Below are 18035 nucleotides of genomic sequence, written 5' to 3'. Positions count from 1 at the left end.
ATACCCTTCAACTCTCGATGCCGAAAGGACACCCCATGAATGGACGGCACACATTTACTGAGTCTCCTGCTGACCCACTTTCGAATTATTTCCAAAAAACCTAGACAATCAAATATGTGCCATTTAAGCCTAGGACTTATTTCTGAAAAAATGAAAACCATGTCAGAGAGTTGTTCATGCCAATAGGATAAGTCAGAGGTCATCTCTTGCATAAAAGATACAGTATTTTTTCTCACTAAATCATTCCCTCCCAAGTGGATCACTAAAATATCTAGGGGCTGCTCCTGAGACAGACACTGAGACAAAAAATTAGACCAGTTACCCCAGCACATACCCTGACTTCTTTCCACCTAATGATGAATGACTGCTGAGTAGAATAGGGCCTAATCAACGCCCACCTATGCGCCCAAAAAACAAAAAAATGCCCACATATCCAAATAATTCTCTTCCCAACATTTGTAAAAGAAACAAATGACAAAAATAGCAAATGATTACTGGATAACTAAACCCGGTCTACTATAAAGCTGAAAACGCGAGGAGTCCCAATGACCCAATCTTTTAATGATCTCATCACTGAGACCCAGCCGTGCCGCTTCAGTGGCTGACCCTATTCTAAAAGAATGAGAAGAGAAACGCTCACCAGACAAACCAAGATGAGACAAACATAGTTTAAAAACTGTGGAAAACTGAAACTTAGTTATAGGGCAACCATCATAATGAGTTAGAAAAGAATGAGCAGAACGACGAACAGAACAATATTCTGACAAAACAAGTACAGGACCCAATTGAGACCCAGTAAGTGCATTCAGACGTAACCATTGTTCCCCTTCCTGCCTGATCCATTTTAGAACTTCTAACGAAAATCCAGACCAATCCATCCTGAAAAAAACATGTAATCTTGCCGTAAAGGAGAAAGTGTCTGCTTAGATGCCGAAACCAATTCTGATAAATGAAAAGCTGCAAACAAAGCTAAACAGAAAGTAGCGCAAAATAACAAAAACTCAAAATCCGACACAAACTGATTGCAATATTGTGTATAATTTACTCAAAAGCTTAAAACAGACCCGTCTACGCCCATCTAACTAAGAAAACTGTTTCTTAAAACCTTTTAAAAATTGCTTCACTACACAATGGCCATTAACCGGGGTTGCACCATACAATTTCCAGAACAAAGAAATACTCGCCAAATAACGGCAGAGGGACCCATGAGAAAGGCCATGACTCAACCTATCACAAATAAAAATTAAAATAACATCAATTTCAAGGCACAAAACAGAGGAATTATGAGACAAACAAAAAGCCTTCCAAAGCTCGCAAGAACTAACAAAAGCAGGCCATGTAGAAGGAGCTACAGACCTCGCGATGTTGCTCTCAATTACTTCCAAATCAGGTCCCACAAATGAACCGGGCAAGCCTCTACAGTGGATCCGCCTCCGGAACCAAAGAACGAAAAACCTGGAAATTTTTACAGGAGAGAGCGTCAGCAATGGTATTTTCCTTACCCGGCAAATACTTAGCCTTTAGTCAGATATTCAATTTAAGGCATAGCAAAACTAAATAGCGTAATAATTGAATAATTAAAGAGTATTTTGAGGAAAGGCAATTAATGGTAAAAGACTACTCCCTGTTGTCAATTTGAAATAAGACCCGTCTATTTTGAAACCATTGACCCCACAAAGACATAGACACCACCACTGGAAAGAGTTCCAAAAGGACAATGGACCTAGTTGTACCTCTAACCTTCCAAGATTCAAGCCAAGACTCCGAATACCACTTGCCATTCCAAAAAGCTCCAAAACCAATGGAACCTGTCAGTAACTAACTGAAAATCTGAATCTGCAACAAACGGTTCCTGAAACAAACACTTCCCATTAAATTCTCTAAAAAAAATGCTTCCATATCAGAAGGTCCTCTTTTACTTTGTGAGTGATCCTAACATGGCAGAATTTACTCTTTGCACCAGAAATTAATGTCGCCCATGGGAAGAACCCCCGTAGCAAACGCAAACAAAACTAACGTTGACCAAATGCAGCTCACTGAGACTTTTTTTGATGAACATAAAATGTTAATAAACATACGCAATCTACAGACCTTTTCAACAGGGAGGCTGAACTCCATAGTATTAGTGTCAATGTGAATCCTCAGAAAAATGATATACAAGGAAGCACAGTATTCTCATGTGCAAGGGGCACACCAAAAAATTTCATCAAAGAACAAAAAGAGTCTAACAGCGGCCCACAAAACTTACCATCCTTTTGGCAAACAAAAAGAAAATCGTCCAGATAGTGTAAGAAATATCCCTGCCTATGTTCATAAGAAATTACCCAATCCAGGAATGAAGAAAATGCCTCAAAATAGATACAGGAAAGGGAACAGCCCATAGGCAGGCATCTGTCAAAAAATAGAACCCACCAAATTTGAAACCCAAAGAAGAAAACCCCCCAGGCCAGATAGGGAAAAAGCGAAAGGCGTCTTTGATGTCAGCCTTAGCCATAAGGGCACCAAAATCATAAGCCTGTCGATAAGGCCTGGTCAAAAAAGGCATACCTAACTGAGGACCAATCACTAGGGATAGAATCATTTAAAGAAAAACCCTTAGGGAAAGATACAATATGAATAAGGAGAAGTTCCCCTGGGTCTCTCTTAGGAACAACCCCCAAAGGAGAAACGCAAAATGTTTAAAAGGAGAAAATAAAAAGCAGCCAGAAATTCTACCTAACAGCAATTCTTTAGACAACTTTTCTTCTATCACATGAGGAAACTGCCACCGAGCGAAGACTATCCACCTCTGTACAACCTACACCATCAAATGGGGGGATAAAGAAACCCTGAGAAAAACCCTTAAAAATTAAATCAGCAATCCCCCTATTTAGGCAGATTTCTAACCATGGAAGTAGATTTTCCAACTTCACTGGGCTCAGGGCCTTTTGAAAATGACTGAGCAACCCCTGAGGATCTGCGTAAGCACTTGGAGAGGGGGTGGGAACTGTTATAAACTGTTCGAATCACCTTTTCCCGGCACCAGCAACTTCTTATAGTTGCGTCTCACGGACTGTGAGATAACTTGACTCTCAACACAGCAAGCAGGAGATAGACTTTCTCAGGCTTCTTCAATATTCACGTTATTTATTCAGGAAACAGAAATACAGATAGATACAGTTCATCATATCCTAGCCACGCCAATCTTCATGTTGCGTTACAAGCTTCTTGATTAAACTTCCTGCTGAAGTCAATCAGGTACCTTCTTTCTAAACTACGTTACACTAGACTACCTATGTACAGCATACATTATATCAGATTACATATAGAATGAAAATACTTAGAAGTTCCAGTCAGCATTGAGAGCTAGTGTGAAAGTAAGAAGCAGAGTGAGCTCCCATCGCTCACTCGGGGTTTAATACCGACTAGGAAAGAGTTAAATATGACATCATCTTCGCCATCCCGTAGATCAGAGGTGGAGCCCCCTCGTGGGGTCATAATACCCACCTACTCAATTAATATTTAATGAGGCTTTTAACATACATACAAGGAATTCGGTATTTAGTAAATATGGCTGATGTTTATTGTTCTAGTGGTGTACATGCACAGGTCAGGGAGACCTGTGGCCTTGTCCATAGAACAGCTTCTTGGTATGTTCTGGTTCTGCTGACAGAACTGCAGATTTTCTCTCTAAGAGAAAATCCCCTTAAAGGGCAGGTCTGCTCCCCAAGCCTTTTTGACTAACTCAGTCCAAATAACTGAGGCCTACTTAAATTATAACATTCCCCCCTAAAAAGGCTTGACCCGCAGATCCCAGCTTCTGAATCCACCAGTACCTGGTTTCTTTTCTTTATGTTTCACTTTTCGATGTTCGTGCTCACACAACTTCTCTGCTCTAGGCGGTTATCCCTGGAAGAGAGAGAGCAAGACCTCTTGGTCTTCCTGTAACCAGGCTCTCTGGGGAGGCCCTACTTCTAAGTTCCTCTATACCACATGCTCAGCATTTGCGTCACTTGCGTATCACTCACAAACCTGCATGACCACAGAAAAGTGAAACTCGTTTGGTTGTTACAAAACGGAACAGTGCTAGGTGCCTTCTAAAAGAGCGCCTTTATACAATCAGCTCCATCACCGGTACTACTAAACCTATACCTGTAACCCTGTATATCCCTTAATTTGAAAATATTGGTTCATGAGATTGTTTATGAGGCACCAATCTCTTGACCAGGTTAATTTGTTTTACGTAATTTTAACACACAACCTCACCTGGATAATGATGCCTAAAGTTGTCATCCCCATCCAGACGACCAGTGGATGTAGGAAGAACTTTTGAACTGCAGAGGCCCAGTCCGAGTGTCCCTGGAACATCACCGGAAACCTTTTCCACCAGGTCAGACTCTAACTCACCTGCTTATTTTTGTGTTCTACCTCGTTAAGATCACCTGGATCATGGTGAAATCCTACCTCTAACTTAGTGTACTGTTTGTTTAACCGTTGTATCAAAGTGTGGTCGTCTTGGATCAAACCCTGTTCCCCTTTGTCCCATGTCGTGTTCTCTTTTAGGAGGGGAACTTCCCGTAAAACTTCGAACTTTAGAGTTCTCTTAACCATTTGAGAAATAACGTCATCAAACCTGGATGACTGGATCCATATGGGATCTCCGCTCACCCAATATGTTCCCCTTGACAGATCCCCCTTATCGGAACAATTATGAACATGTACCTTGAATGTGTCCTTAGACATGATGCTAAAAAAACAAACCTTTCCTTCAGCCACCGGAACTATCGGTTTGGCTTCAGGGTGGATATTTTGAATGGTAGCCTCGCATTCTGTGTTATTGAGCCCGCAGGCTTCTTCACTAAATTTGACTTGCCCCGGCAAACACAGGTACCTCTGGGAGAATTGCCTGCATGAGGACAACTCTACTCGTTTCACCTCCCGTCTAGCACCAAAAAAGGTTGACCTCTCAGGTCAGGGTGTAAGACATGTGTTGAGGTGGGAACTAAGGAAGTGGCGGTGCCTAAAGGAATGTTGCACCATTTCCATTTGTTCACCCAAACATCTCGAAGCTTCCATGCAAAAGATCCTTGTCCAGAAAAATCGATATACCTCCCCTTGTCCAATCTCAGTTGTACTGGATCTTTAAGCATCTCCCTGACAAAATATGTCCCCAACTGTCCTGATTGGACCTCTTCCCCCCTTATGTCCTGTGGCACAATATGTACCAGAGGTTGGGAAGACTGTACTCTCTGCAATCTTTCAGTTAAGAGTACCTCTTCACTTACCCAACTAGCATGAGGATAAGCGGCTGCATATGGACTGTGCAATATCGTCCCCTGTTGTGACCCGTGCAGTGTGGATGGGGTTCCCTGTGTTGGCTTTCCCTCCCCCGGGACCGCTCTCCCCACCCTCTTTGTCACCTGGAAATGTGGCTTGATCTCGATTTTTACTTCTTGTTTCAAGAACCACCAACCCTCGGCTTTCCAGCCTTTACGTGTGTATAGTGGTTTCAGAGGTACTCTCTGTTGGTAGTTCCAGAGTGTGATGTTGTCCCCTGCGTCTCTCTGGTAGGAGAATTGACGCCTCCTGCCCGTTGCTCTCCCATCTGGAACCATCTCACTCTGCATAACCAAGACAAGGTACCCCTGAATCACACACTCCACCTTTTGCATGTACCCATTGTACTGCAATGTACCTTTTAACAAAACTTTGGATCGGTGCATCGATTCTGGGAGTGTGGCATTCAATAGCAGATTTACACTGCCATTCAATTCCCACTGCCCGCACACCTGACCCTTCAGACCTTTCACCCACATTGTGCCATGAAATTTGTTTTCTCCTGGCACAAGTGCTCTTTTCCTCCATCCCTGCTTGGTCCATCTGTGCCAAGCGGAGGGAGGTGTGAAAGGATTAGTACCTTTGTCACCAAACATTAACATGCTTGGGCCTTGCATTCTCATTAACCCCTTATTATACATGAGAATGTCCTCTCTTCGTTCTCCTAGGACAAAATGGCAACCTAGGATCACCATCAGCACGGTACTCTTCATTATAAAAGCACCACCTTGGGAAAGAAAAACATTAGCAATTTGCACTATGCTTTCCTCAGTCCGTTTTTTTAGTCGTTTTCCGATCTCAGGAATCTCGTGTTTTAGTCTCTTTCCAATTTCAGGAATCTCGTGTTTTAGTCTCTTTCCAATTTCAGGAATCTCGCTGTTCTCCAACCTCAGATTGGCATCTGGAACCTTTCGCTTATCCGACTGACATCTCCATCTTTGCTGCCAGCACTGCAGCTGTCTCGAGTCCACATTGCCAAACTCCTGAAATCGAAATACAAACAAATCAATTCTTATTAATGATTTGGGATTCGCCCTGCGGCTTGTACTCTGTACACTTTAAATTGATCAATATATACCGTAATTGATCTCGTTGCTTTATGGTTCTCATGAACTCTGTTTACTCTTTTTGGTAGATTGGAGTTAAACCTCTCTCCCCTACCTAAGTACTATCCGAAGTACTTACCTGTGTAAAATATGCTCCCGCGGACTTCACCTTTGGAAGCTCTCACCTCATTGCAAACTCCCTCCACATCCCCCCTATCTGTCCATGCGCGTCCGTTGCATGCACAGATTACGGATGCCACCCCTGTTGTCGCTTTGCAGGTGAGCCTGCAATGCGCTTACTCATTATCGCATTTACTTATCTAGAACCTCATTGCGATACCAGCTCTGCTAGAAGTTCTGTGTGTTGTACCCTCTGACCAATGTTTCCCGTGCTACTACCCCCATACTACAAAAAAAATGGCTGCCTCCCTGTAGGAAGGAGCACTGTGCACTGAAACTACACAGGGAGCAGGGCTAAGCATACCAGCGTCACATGCCTGTATGCAGATCCCTGAATGCCCACGTGGTAGGTAGTCATATGGCAAACACCGTACTGATACACTGTCACTCTGTAAATGGCAATTCTATCATCTGTATAATTGCCCCATGAACTGCGGTCAGTTCTTGTTCTTTGTGCTACAATTGATAGGAGCTGGAAAAAAACATATTTGACCAATCAGTGGACGCACAAAAAAAGAGCCCCAGCCCAGCATAGACCTCTTAGTCAAACTCTGGACCTGTCCACGACAAAAAACAGAAAAAACCGTTACCGCTCTGCAGCAGCGGCGACGGATACCTGGATTGGTCAACTCCCTTTTTTCCAACTCCGGCACCCCCCTGATGCACTGTCCCCCCCTTTTCTCTATTGGGAACTCATGCTGCACCACCCATTAAGGTGCCCCACTTACAGGAATAATCCCATAAGCAACTCAGTACAGACACTTTCCTGCTCTGCGCTGCTATGTGTCTCCCTGCACCTAGCTGGGAAACACTTCCTATCCGTGACCATGCTAGTCTTACAGTAATAGCTTGGTGCACGTATTCTGGCATTCCTTTCCATGGACCCAGGGGAAATACTTCGGAATCCGAGATACTCAGTAGAATGTCTCTGTATTTCTACCCCCCTTCCTTTCAGCTGCTCTGCCCGGAGCCGCGAGCACAGCCTGACGTGACGTGGATCCCCCCAGCCCCTCCTCCTCCCCTGCCATGACGTGTGGGGGCCATGACTCTTGGGGGTGGGCCCTCTCCACTGCCGCCATTTTGAGTCCTGGACTGCCAGCTAAGATGGCTGCTCCCATAGCAACCTCTCAATCCTATAAACATTAGGAGAAAAAACAAACTCAAACAGAACAAACATTTTATGGATAGTTACACACAGCATCGATACATAGTGCAGAGAATCAGCATTCCGCTACATACATTCCTGGATGTCTGCAAAAACCTGAAGAAAAAAACCCCGTCTCAGCTGCACTTCTAAATGCTATATACCTTAGTATCACCCAGTGACGTGGAAACTCTCTCTCTACACAAACATCTGCTTATCACAGACATAACTCAGAATTACTAGAGCGTGAAACCATTAAACTTAAGCAGACATTAGAAACCTTTTAGCTGTACTGACTGGATCTAGAGAAGCTTGCTTTTCTTTCTACGCCTTCCACTAGGGACAGAGAAAAAAAACATACTGATCGGAAAAAAACGCCAGAGTACAGTGGCACCTCACCCCTTCTTTCTGTCTACTAGTCTCCCTTCCCTCTCCCCCTCATCCACTACTAACAGACTGAAACACTGCTGGCTTCCCACTGCCGCGGGGGACCCCCCCCCCCCACATCTGGCATCCTTCCCAGTCTCGGGACAGGGAGAGAGAAAAACAAAAAAAGAACAGAGAAGTAGGGGAGAAAGAAAGAAAAAAATGAAGCACGCAGCCTCCAAGCTGCAATTAACACCGAATATACACATTAACAACTCCTTGCACAACCCCAAATACAACACAGATAATGCAATATAACAATGTAAACTATACATGCCTGGTCCGCGGACTTCTTATCGCAATTCATCAGCTTTTTGCAACTTTCCTCCGCGAAACTGATTGGACCCCGGACCTCCTGAGCGTGTTATCTCTGTTATCTCCGTCCCCACACTGGACTGGCTCAGTGGATCGATCTCCCGCAGCAAGTTGCAAGCTGGCCCCGAAGTGTCCCGTTGCGATCCATTTTAGGCTTAACTGCTGTGCACATGCAGTTAAAGTGTAACGTCCAAGAGTTTCGCCGCTGATATCCTCGAATTGCAGCCCGTGTGTTTGGCTCACGCACACCCCACTTATCAGCTTGATAAGCTTTTCCAGTCCGCGTCTATTCCGCTTGTGTCGCTGTGGAATATCTTGAAAACTTCTTCGGCCCCCGGCCCCTGTCTGCTTGTATTGCTAGACTTTCTCAGGCTTCTTCAATATTCACGTTATTTATTCAGGAAACAGAAATACAGATAGATACAGTTCATCATATCCTAGCCACGCCAATCTTCATGTTGCGTTACAAGCTTCTTGATTACACTTCCTGCTGAAGTCAATCAGGTACCTTCTTTCTAAACTACGTTACACTAGACTACCTATGTACAGCATACAGTACATTATATCAGATTACATATAGAATGAAAATACTTAGAAGTTCCAGTCAGCATTGAGAGCTAGTGTGAAAGTAAGAAGCAGAGTGAGCTCCCATCGCTCACTCGGGGTTTAATACCGACTAGGAAAGAGTTAAATATGACATCTTCGCCATCCCCTAGATCAGAGGTGGAGCCCCCTCGTGGGGTCATATTACCCACCTACTCAATTAATATTTAATGAGGCTTTTGACATACATACAAGGAATTCGGTATTTAGTAAATATGGCTGATGTTTATTGTTCTAGTGGTGTACATGCACAGGTCAGGGAGACCTGTGGCCTTGTCCATAGAACAGCTTCTTGGTATGTTCTGGTTCTGCTGACAGAACTGCAGATTTTCTCTCTAAGAGAAAATCCCCTTAAAGGGCAGGTCTGCTCCCCAAGCCTTTTTGACTAACTCAGTCCAAATAACTGAGGCCTACTTAAATTATAACAATCCCCCCTAAAAAGGCTTGACCCGCAGATCCCAGCTTCTGAACCCACCAGTACCTGGTTTCTTTTCTTTATGTTTCACTTTTCGATGTTCGTGCTCACACAACTTCTCTGCTCTAGGCGGTTATCCCTGGAAGAGAGAGAGCAAGACCTCTTGGTCTTCCTGTAACCAGGCTCTCTGGGGAGGCCCTACTTCTAAGTTCCTCTATACCACATGCTCATATCCCCAAGCCTTTTTGACTAACTCAGTCCAAATAACTGAGGCCTACTTAAATTATAACAGGAACCGGCACAAAACGAGCATTGGTGACAAAATCGACAGTTGAACGAAAAACACACTCCTTTACACAACTGGGAACCCGCACCAGTTACCGGTTTTGATTGCACCTCCCTCTGAGGCATCATGAAAGAAAGCCACAAACTCACATCTTTACAGCCCCACTTTAAACCAGGATGTACATATATTTTCTGCCGAAAGGCCTCATCATAGTAGAAGCAACTGAGTGGCCCAAGTTTTTTATAAGCCTCTAAAATGATGTCAATATGCCTAAACAGACCAGAGCATAAATTAGAGTATCTCACCTATGATGCTGGCATAGATAGAAAAGGCCTGCAGTCAATTAGAAAATGTTTTGGAAACAGGAGCAGAACAGTATCACAATTCTTTTTTTCCTAGGAGCAAAAATATCCACAAATTCCAATTTGACAATCTTTTCCTTCACAAAGGCCGGTAAATTAAAACCTAATGCGTTACTTCTCAAGGTAAGGCCTCCTTCTAACACAGCTCAGATATACCAGGAAGCACAGGAGACTGAGCTGAAGCAGGCTCAAGAGAGCTGACAGGCAACACAGCAAAGGAGGTCTGAACAGAAGACATAGCGGGAGGAGGAGGTGGAGAAGTATTAGAAGATAATAAATTGTTAGATGTACAAACCCTCCCCGAGCTATCCCTTGATAAACTATTACCCCCTCCTAAACTACCCACACCGCAGCACCTAACAAAGTCTGCAAACTATTCAAAACAGCATCCAATTTATGCACAGTAGAAACATTAAATGAATTATTATACTCACCAAGAGAGGCAGTGTTATTGGTACTCTTGGGGCGGATCATCCTGCAGATTCCCACACGCAAGTCCTTGTGTGGGGTTACTCCCAACATCGCTAGGTTCAGTGCTGGAGAAGCGGGCTGAGGCGCTGGATGGCCCCTCCTACCCCAAAGCTGTGGTTCCTGGAACCAAAGAAGCCGCTCCTCCATGAAGATAGAGTGGCTCGAATCCTCCCGATGGTCCCTCCTCTTCACACAATCCCTGGTGACCCAACTGGCCAGAAACCGCTCCTGCCGGCAAAGTCCCTGATGTCTTCTTTAGCCTCTTGGAAGCTGGGAGTTGAAGGCGGAGTGTAAGGGCATTTGGGCCTCCGAGTGTGCCTGACGCGTTCCACCTCATCCAATGCGCCGGCGGACTCACTTAATTGCATACCGCCACTGGCAGCAGGAGAAATACCAGCAGTCAAACGGAGTTGCTCCACGATGCCACACAGCGGCTCTCCCTGCATATCCGCAGCTCCCTCCACACGAACATCTGATAAAGGCAAATCAGGATCAGACTCAGACAGCTGAGTTGGAACAGGCGAGTCTTCTATGACTTCCAAGATTTCCCCCAAACAGTTTTCCCCTTCAGGTCCTTGCGCTTTGTTTAGCAATTGTAAAATTAAGCTCTCCATCTTCAATTCCTCACACGGAAAAAGTCTTGGTGTTGACTGGTGACACACACATCGGACCAAATTATATATACAGCTCAGCAGGATGTCCATTGGCTTCCCATTTCACCTCAGGGAACTTCCAGCCAATCCCAGAACAGAACCAGGTGAAGCACCTGCAAAGACCACACCTCCAGCTATCTTTAACAGCCAAGATAGCACAGAACTACACTGTTCAACTGGATTACCCAGCAACGGGCACCTGCAAGAAAAAAGGCACAGCAGTATAGTTGTCCCCATAACCACCATTGTGTCCCAGCTATCCCATGTGTCCTGTACCATGGTGCTGTACTCTACATTAATTAAAACTATACTTACCACCTGAAACAAAAAACATTAGTGATAAATAAGACCAGGAGACAAAGTTGGCTAAAAATTGGCCGCGGCCCTTTATTAGGGGTAAATAAATATAATAAAATGGGTGGATGGGGGTAAAAAAAACGACTGGTATTCTTAACCAGCCAAAACCAGATAACATAACCGAATAAAATCCAATAATTTGCATAGTCCATTATCTCAAAAAGCCAGGCTAAAGAACAACCCATCCAACCGACAGGCCCTAATGGCCTGCCCCCCCCCCCCCTAAATCCACGGCCATTTCAATGGACTCTTGAATATTATTGTTAAATATGTGCAGGCCAATATCAGACAAGTGAACATTGTCGGGCCTGTACATCCCTGGAAGCAAGCCTTCTAGCTCCCTGTGCCTGTAAGCAAAACCTCCCAGACTAGGAAGAAAGGAAGCCAGACGTCTATTAATCCTCGATTTAATGCAAAGCATAAATCTTCTGCTTGGTGCCAACCAGACTCTCCTGGGGATAATTTCTGAAAAAATTTGTTTACAATTCGGAAACAAAGAAGAAATTCTTGAAAGATCAGCCCTCATATGATGCAACAAATTAAGTGTATTAGATCTGCCCACCTCATTTCCTCCTAAGTGAATAACTATAACGTCTGGGGCAGGCCAACATACATGCAAAAATTGAACCAGGTCCCATAGTTCATCCCATTTCAGTCCCCTGATACCCTTTCAAAAAACTAAAAAACGTGCACTATCCAGAGATAAATTTTCTGTATAAGGCCTCACTTGAGCTCTTCGTTGTGCCCAATACACGAAACTATGGCCAATAAGCCACACCACGCAGTGGACATCTGTAAAAGATAATTAGCTAGACCAGGACAAACATAGAGTTGAAAACGACTTGAGTCCCATCTACCCAATTTTCTGATTACCGACTCACTCAAGCCTAATCTGGCGGCCTCAGTGGCCGCCTCTATCCTGAATGAGTGAGACGTTATCTTTAAGTGCAGAAGGCCCAGGGAGTCCAGACATTTCTTCAGTACTGCGTTGAATTGATAAATAGTTAAAGGGGAGCCATCTTCATGACAGAGGAAAGAAACCGAGCGGGACCTAATACGATTAAAACGATCCGACAAAGAAACGGGACAAAAATTATAATTCTCTAATCGAAAAAGATAAATCCAGGCTCCCCTCCCAAATTGATCTGTTTTAGAACGCTTAATGAATATGGAAACCTTATTGTCATCTATGACAATGTCCCTATCTCTCAAACCCGATTGTACTGTCTTAGACCGGGAAACTAATTCAGAAATGCGGAGCGCCGCAAAAAATAAAATTGAAAAAGCAGCTCTAAATAAAGCCACCTCATATTTGGAGAAACAAACTCTGTCCAGAGACTCCAGAAGCTTGGCTAACACAGAAAACGTGATATGTCTTATGGAATCCTTGGAGATTGAGCTCTTTTTAAAACCCTTGAGGAACTGCCTCACTATGAAATATGAATTGACCGGGGGGGCCCTAAACAATTTCCGAAAAAATGAAATATTGGCTAACGCTCTGTGTACCGAAAAATAAGAAGCCCCATCCGATAACTTTGTACAAATGAAAGACAGCACTGGCTCAGGTGCGTCCTCCAACGTGAAGATACCCAACCCCTTGGTAAAGGCACACCACCCAAGCCAAGCCGATAAATAATTCTCCCATGTGGCTGGAGCCACTGAGTTCTTGATGTATTCTGGCAAGCCACTCACGTAATCCGCCACAGAAAGTCTGGACAAGGAATCCCCTTGACCTCTGTCTCCGGACATAAACGCAGAAATTCTCCCAGCCTCTGTCGAGACAAATGATTGGCAAAAATATTAAACTTTCCAGGCAAATGCCTTGCATTTAGCCAGATTTTATGTTTCAGACAATATAAAACAACAAACCTTAGAAGTTTTAATACAAGAGGGGACTTGGCTGCCTAGCAATTGTTAGCAAAAACTACCCCCTTGTTATCAGTTTGCAATATTATTCTCCGATTGGCAAATTGCTGGCCCCAGATCACTAAAGCAACTACCACAGGAAAAACCTTGCAGAACACAATGCTCTTAGTGAAACCTTTCGCTTTCCAAGCCTCCAGCCAAACTCCCGCGCTCCATTGTCGACCACAAACTACTGCATAACCGATAGAACCGGACGCGTCCGTCACCAACTCTAAATCAACATCAAGGTAGAAATCTTCCTGCCAAAAAACTTTCCCGTTGTATAGTTTCAAAAATTCTTTCCAGACCTTTATGTCCTCCTTGACCTCGCTGCCCAAGCGGACATGCCAGTGTGGGTTATTCATCTTTGAAATAGACTGAGCCAACCGTTCAGAATATACCCGACCCATAGGCATGACTTGGGTAGCGAAGGTCAACAGGCCCAAAAGGGACTGGACCTCTTTCACTGTAACTTTGGCAGATGACAAAAATTTTGAAATGAGACACTTCAACTTTTGAACCTTTTCCTGTGGCAATTTAAAAGACATTTCCAAGGTGTCAATTTCAATCCCTAGAAATGTGATGCATGTGCAAGGAAAGACGGTCTTTTCACTAGCCAACGGGCCCCCAAATTTAGACATCATTTGGAAAAAAGTAGATAACAAATCCTTACATATAGCTGACTCTCCCGGGCCAATAAATAAAAAATAATCAAAATAGTGTAGTAATGTCGCTTCCGGGCAGGCCGTTTGAACTGACCACTGCAAAAATGCAGCAAAGGTCTCAAAATATGCACATGACAAGGAACAGCCCATTGGAAGGCATTTATCAAAATAAAAGGAACCCTCAAAATAAAAACCCAAGGATGCGAAACCCCCCGGGAACACTGGAAGGAGACGAAAGGCTGCCTTAATATCTGTTTTGGCCAAAAAAGAACCTGGACCAAACTGTTTTATGGCTGCAAGAGCTTTATCAAAAGTCAAATATGTTACAGATGACATATTCTCACTAATCGAATCGAGGCGCCGCGCGGAAATGAAAGGTGGTGAATTAACCTAAATTCGCCAGGTTCTTTTTTGGGAACAACCCCAAGGGGAGAGATGCGAAAGTTGTCAAAAGGGGGGGGGATTGAAATAGCCCTCTACTCTACCCAGGGGAAATTTCTTTCGCAATTTTTTCTCTAACAATACTGGGATATGCTTCGACTGACTTTAGGTTTTTTACAATTGTGCAACCAGAACCTTCAAAAGGTGGTATATAAAAACCACTCGTAAATCTGTCATAAATGAACTGCGCCATCTGCTTGTTTGGGCACCTGCTTAGCCAAGGGAGAAGGGCAATGAGCTTCACTGGTGTTACTGCCCTTAAGAAATGGCTCTTTCTCACTCAAATTACACTGAGCCTTCTTAAAACACCGGAGTACCGGGTGAGAGCTTCCACAAAAAGAACATTCATGTCTATATTTACATGAGGATAAAAATTTACAGTGGCTGTCATTGAATGCAAAACAGACCCCTTTCCTCAAAGTTGAGTTAGAGGAAGGAGTCTGAGCCGCAGGTCGATAAGAAGGGGTCCTGTTAGGTATCATTAAGGTGACCCATATGCCTAGATCCTTCAAACCCCATTTAAACGTAGGATGAATGGAAAGTTTTTGTCGAAATACCTCATCATACTGGAACCAGGCTAGCCTACCAAATTGCCTATAGGCCTTATGCACAATCTCCAAATGCTGAAAAAGGCCCATGCATAAATCAGGGTGCTTCTCTCTCAGCACAGCAGAAAAAATGCAGAAGGCCTGCAACCAGTTCTGAAAGGTGCGGGGAACTGGCCTACGCCTATCCTCCTTCCCTTCTTTCTTGTCTTTATTACCAAAATCTTTTACATGGGGAAGCAACGATAATAGGTCAATAAATTCCCCCTTCCAGATTTTGTCTTTTATGCTACCAGGAAGGTGGAAACCTAGCGTCGACACCTCGCTAACCAAAGCCTCCTTATAGCATGTTTCAGACACCCCAGGGATGATACAAGGGACCACAGGGGTATTCCCAGGGGGGGTTCCCAACCATGCAACAGCAGGAGTAACCACATTAGAAGGGCGAGGGGATAGACGGGGGCTGCATACCAGACAGTAAATCCCTAACAGAAGTAAGCAGTGCAGCTAAATCATTCCCCCACGATGTGAAGGATTGGACTCACCCTGTGAAGGCTGGTAAGATGGCTGGTGATCTGCTTCTACCTCGACCAGTGAATCTGAATCAGTCTCACTGGGAAGCTGACCAGGAGAATGAGGATCCTTTATGCTAGATGACATGGCGGCTGCCTCAGGCTGGATGTGTTGAGATGCAGGGTGCTTCCCCTTATGGATCTGCTGCGTGGGGCGAGAGGTGCGAGCTCTGGCAGTGGTGGGTGCATCCCTCTTGCTGGCGCACTTCCGGAGTGTGGCAGGAGCAGCCTTGAGCACCGCCGATCTTAGCCTGGAAGGCGGCAGTGAAGGAGAGTAGGGCCTCTTCGCCTTCTTGTTTCTGGAAGAGGAAGGCCTTGGATCCGGCAGAGCACTTCCAGTTTGCGTTCCAGATGGCCCCGCCCCTTCCGCGCTGCGTGATTATGCACTTCCGCCCAAAGTGCAAGGGGCGAGGCCACTTCCCTCAACTTGCCGCTCAGATACAGCTACCGGAGCGGCAAACGGATTTCCGAGCTGGATTTCCGCAAGCTGAGCCGGCACGGGGAATCGACATCCGGGAAGGCCTCTCTGGAATCCTCCTGGCGGGGGTTGGGCGTCGGCATCCTCTTTGGCTGCATCACAGCTTCCAAGTAGTCAGCAGGGGGCCAGGCTGGCCAGAACCCAAATGGTACGGAGCTTCAAATGCCTGAGACAAAGATTGTACAGAGCTGGGCAGACGCTCCAAAAGTTGCTGGAGCCACGAATCACCATCAGCTGATCCGGTTCTCAACAGCACAGCCTCCATCAGGTCAGACATTGTAAATTAGGATTAGAACAAACGAAGCTGACAGAAATGTAAAGAAAATCAAAGTAGACAGGTCTTCTCAGCTTAGCAGTCTCCTCAAGAGTGACATCACCTGACCTTCACCTCTTATAACATTTCTGACCTCTCTCTCCATAGGTCAAGGATCACCCAATCAGAAGCTGCGACCACTCAGCAAGATTCCGCCAAAACTAGGTGCCAGGCAGAAGAATTACCTCATCGGACAACCTGCAGGTAAGCATCAAATGGAAAGATACCAGCAGCAACACATTTACCTCACAAATAAACAATAAAAATGGAGGGGTCCGCAACAATGTCTCTTAGAAAAGCTCAAATTCTTTATTCAGGACGTATCCTCATATCAGTGGAAGCACAGCTGACATGTTTCGGGCCAAGTTATGCCCTTAATCATAGCTAAAAATCACAAACGGTCTCAAATGTTTTTAAATAGGTGGTGACCAACCGGGGTGGGGCACAGACCACTCCTGCTAGAGGAGGAGTCGAAACAAGTGTCAGCCTCCATACACACGGCAGTCACCACCTGTACATGCATGAGTTTGTATCTAAAACCACACAAAATAAAGCATAAAGTTGAAAACAAATCTCCAGTGACAGCATAAACGTATTGGCAACTTCATTAACTATTCTTTACTGTTGTATTATAGTGTGTATTTGAGTCCTCATATGTTGTTTCTCCTAGATATGATCATATTTTTCCACATGCTGTTCCTGTATTTGTTTTTAACTTTATGCTTTATTTTGTGTGGTTTTAGATACAAACTCATGCATGTACAGGTGGTGACTGCCGTGTGTATGGAGGCTGACACTTGTTTCGACTCCTCCTCTAGCAGGAGTGGTCTGTGCCCCACCCGGTTGGTCACCACCTATTTAAAAACATTTGAGACCGTTTATGATTTTTAGCTATGATTAAGGGCATAACTTGTCCCGAAACATGTCAGCTGTGCTTCCACTGATATGAGGCTACGTCCTGAATAAAGAATTTGAGCTTTTCTAAGAGACATTGTTGCGGACCCCTCCATTTTTATTGTTTATTAATTTGGACTGAGCAACCTAGGGTCCAGCACTGTCTCTACTAGTCTGCAGTGCAGCGGTGCACCCTTTCTTCTATCCACATTTACCTCACACAGTTAGACACACATATACACAGCATTCATGACAATGTCAGCACCATGAGGTGCCTTCATTATACATTATGGCCCCTTAGCATTATACATGTGGGCCAGCTTCATGAACATGACATGGGACTGCATTCAACATTTCATTGTAGTACCATAGCATATTTAACACATAAATTAAAGAATAACGCGTACTCCAATAGGCGGTTAACAGGCCGCGGCCTCTTTATTTATAAGGGGGGGGAGGGGGATTTGTTTACTTTAAACTTGGGAAATTTATTTCTTTTTTTATTAATAACCCAAACCAGACAACCTAATTAAAACACCATTTACAAAACCAACACATAAACCAGTAAAACCGGGATTGATGGTCTGTGGACCCGACTCAATCCCACCACAAAGTCCTTTTAAAGTCCATAATCTCTCCCCCTTCTAT

This window comes from Hyperolius riggenbachi, chromosome 6 (genome assembly GCF_040937935.1).
Source record: "Hyperolius riggenbachi isolate aHypRig1 chromosome 6, aHypRig1.pri, whole genome shotgun sequence".
NCBI lineage: Eukaryota > Metazoa > Chordata > Amphibia > Anura > Hyperoliidae > Hyperolius > Hyperolius riggenbachi.
The sequence above is the reverse complement of the archived record's forward strand: the minus strand, read 5'-3'. Positions refer to the sequence as shown.